The 3,647-nt window shown below is 53.0% G+C and overlaps 1 non-coding gene across 1 annotated transcript; it reads right to left on the bottom strand.

The window, feature by feature from the left end:
- Positions 1 to 357: 357 nt before the first annotated feature.
- TRNASTOP-UCA (transfer RNA opal suppressor (anticodon UCA)) lies at positions 358 to 444 on the bottom strand. Its single transcript has one exon. It is a non-coding gene; the product is annotated as a tRNA-Sec (tRNA).
- Positions 445 to 3,647: the final 3,203 nt, after the last annotated feature.

The following is a 3,647-nucleotide window of genomic DNA, read 5'->3' as shown; positions in this document are numbered from 1 at the left end:
AGATCCGCTTAGCAGAATCCAATTAAAATCTAAATTGTCACCCAGGCACCCTTGGGAGATTTTTCTTGCTTCGGCTGCGCCCAACGCACCGCCATTTCATCCATCGCACTCCGGGGGGATGGTCAAAAACACCGAAAGGGAAAAAAACCTCGTTGGCCAGCCTGATGGAGATGGATGGGACCCCCCTGTTTGTGCCCTAAAACACACGCTCTGTGGGGTAAGGTGGAGAACCAACGTGTCTCCTCGCACCGTGACAACGTTCCAGTGGGCGCCGCTTTTTTGCCCTGGTGGACGAACGGGCCCACGGCGCCCCGGGGCAAAAACGCAGCCCCCCACCGACCTCGTCCTTCCCCCCCTCGCCCGAAAGGTGGAATTGAACCACTCTGTCGCTAGACAGCTACAGGTTTGAAGCCTGCACCCCAGACCACTGAGGGTCATCCGGGCAATTCGTATTGTGCTGTTGCCCCCCTATATAAACCATCAGCCTTCTTGGTCCCCGCGGTCACGGTGAGACAGGTTTCCCAGCGGCATGCGTCCGACGCCAGGTCCCACGGCGGAACTCGCTTCGTACCGGGTCGAGGGTGCTGCCGTTGCGGGAGGAGTGCGGTGGGTGCGGCGGTCGCTGCCCTCCCAGAAGCACCCGGGCTCTGCATGCAAATAAAATGCCGGTGATTGGCTCTCTCCGAGGGAGGGGTGGGGCGCGGCTTTAGCGGCGCCCCCCGGCCCGGGGCGGCGGGTGAGTCACGGCGCTTCCCAGAAGGAGCGGGGCCGCCCTGCGCCCTGCCCGCCGCCCTTCCCGGATCTCCGGGGTCCCTTACAACATCGGACGGGGTAGCTTGTGCAACGGGGGCCGTCCCCGCCCCGCTCCTGGCCCTGGCCGCCGAGGTGATGTGACCGCCTGTGTTGCGCGGCCGCTGAGCCCGGGGCTGGCAGAGCAGCAGGCGATGCCGGTCAGGCTTCGTGCTGCCGTCCTGACACCCGTGTGCCTTTCTCCCACTCGGGCCCACCTGCGGTAGCAGCTGGGGTGTGGGTCCACGTTTTCTCTCCCCGTCGGTGGGGCTGCCCGGTTTGTTAAGTGGGTGTAAATGCGGCTGCCCAATTAGTTAAGAACATATAAATATGACACATGGGACTCGGCAGAGGAGACACCGGCTCATTTTGAGAAGTACAGTTTTCTTCTTTTTGCAGGGTTTTTTTTTTTCCTGCCCTGGCTAATGCCAAATACTCTGGAGGAAGCCGTGAATCTCCCACGAGATACCTTGCAGAACAATAATATCCTCTGGGAGGAAATTCCTCCCTGGCCCCCAGCTGAGGATCAGCTTATGCCCCAAAGTATGAGGATTGAAAACACTTGTAATTTTATCCTAGTGAGTGTAACTATAGAGGCTATTTTCATAAATGTCTAAACCCTTGAAAAATTACTCACTTATTTGCCTCGAGAGATTGCTCTGAAGTGGGGCCATTTCTGCAGATGCATGTGGTTTCCAGTGATTTTTAATTAGATGATTCTTTTTGGTGTAAGCGACAAATAAAACCCTAGGCCCATTCCCCCTCTTGCTTGCCTCGGGAAATCTGAGGCTCAAAACTGGTCCTCAGTGGAGCAGCACCAGGGTAAAACTGGTACGGAACAGAACCAGGGCCACAGCCCAAAGCTGGGAGCAGTTTTGTAGATGTCAGCAAAAGAAAGCAAAAAACACACGGTGGGGCAGCGCCATTCCCGCTCGCACCCGGGAACGCTGCTGGGCACGGCTTTGCTTTCAGCGCGTGGCTCCAAGTCATGACTTACCCCGTTGGAGCTGAACCAGCTCCGGTATCATCTGGCCTGCTGACTCCCCGACGCGGGCATGACTGTATCTGAGGCCTTACTGTTCCTAATGAAAAGCTTTTTTAGCAACTTGAATGTGTTTTTTAGAGCACATTTTAAACTCCAACCCAGAAGCAGGGGGTTTATCACGCGGAGCTGGTTAGAGAGCAGCTCCTGTGCCTGCCAATGCCAGGCAGGAATTCTTCCTCCCTCCTTTTGTTTGTAGGAGTTGTGTTCCCTGGTATGTTCCCGTCTCCTTACCTGGTACTTATCCCCGTAGCAGGTGGCGTAATCTAGCAAGTTTCTTCTGTGCATAAATATGCACGGGGTGAGGAACTGGGGGCGTGCGTGGGAGGAGGTGCAGGGAAGTTAGTCATGGGGAGGAAGAGGTTAGCGCGGGGGTTTGAGGAAATCAGGTGGCTGCAGCAATCCCTCAGGCTTCCAGCCAAGCCCGTCCTGACGTCTGCTGGGAGCAGCACGTCAGCTCAGAGATATGCTCCTGTCGGCCCAGTGGCACGTGACCTTGCTGACCGATTCATGCTGAACAAGAATGGCTGCCAGGGGTTAGAGGAGACATTCCTAGCTCCTGTGCTTCATTTTCAAGGTTCGGCTTTAAGGACACTTTCACTTTCTCTTTGCTTCCTCTCTAGCATCAACCTTTTCTGGATCTCTTCCCCTGTGGCACTTCAGGGGAAGGCATCTTAGTGTGAAAATCCGCACTCATCTTCTCTCTCTCTTGCAGCCTCCGGGATTTTTAAGCAGAGATGTCTGTCTTTCATGTCTCGTGATCAATCTCCCTGTGCTTTCCAGGAAAAGACTACGCCAAGCACTCAAGTTCAAATGAAAAAATAACAGCCAGGCAAAATACTGCAGCCAAGTAACCAAAGGATTCATCAGAAGGTCCAGCTCCTAAAACTTCCCTTATTCTGCAGTAAAGGGACACACGGAGATAATGAATGCAGCAGTTTCTAAGCATCAAGCAGTGGAAGAAGGTGCACGAGAGGGTCAGCAGCAACATAGGAAATGATGCTGGACCTCAGAGTTGGTGGGGAAGCTGTAACAAAGAAGTTTTGAGAATTTTCTCCTTGACCGGATGCTGGTCTGTCTGGGTTCAGGTCTGCTTCTGGAGCGGAAGCTGTGCTAGCCACTGACTTCCCCGGTGGTGGTTGAAAATAACATTCCCAGGACCTCTGTGTGTCTGGTTTTTAAATGCCTTTGTCACCCCTGGCCACATGGGACTGCAGATAAGTTGGTGCCCCTGCCAGAGGTGTCCGTCTCCTTATGTGAGGGGGCCATAGCGCGCAGGTACCCGTAGGCAATGCTTTGTGCAGTTATAGCACCTGGTGCCGTTTTCGCTCAGCTGCTGCTCAGTGTGCACCTGAGGGCCTGGGCACCGCCAGGAATCGGCAAGTTGAGCTGGCTGCTGGCTGTAGGTAACGGTCATCTTGGTTCCAGCCCTAGTGGACAGTGCTGTGGGTGCCACTGGGATACAAGGAACCTGGCTGATGCATATGAAGACTAAATCCCCAACCGTTATCTGGGGTTGATGACTTCTAGTTAGATTTATTAGTCTACCAAAAATGCAAATACATAGCTCCTAGGATTTTCAAAAGCATGTAAATAAGTTAATGGACCAGTTGATTTGAAAGTCTCCTCAGCACCTGATTTGCTTTTAAACATTTCTTGGAAATCCTGTAAATGCTCAGCTTCATCTTTAGATCAAGTGTCTTTGAAAATCTGACCCTTTCCCATTAAAAGTATAGAAAAAATTCATTTTATCAGCTTAACGATGGAAAAGCTTGCTCTCCTCAGTAATGCTCTTAATTAAAGCATTTCTCAGTGT

This window comes from Balearica regulorum, chromosome 3, assembly GCF_011004875.1.
Source record: "Balearica regulorum gibbericeps isolate bBalReg1 chromosome 3, bBalReg1.pri, whole genome shotgun sequence".
Taxonomy (NCBI): Eukaryota; Metazoa; Chordata; class Aves; order Gruiformes; family Gruidae; genus Balearica; species Balearica regulorum.
The sequence above is the reverse complement of the archived record's forward strand: the minus strand, read 5'-3'. Positions and strand labels throughout refer to the sequence as shown.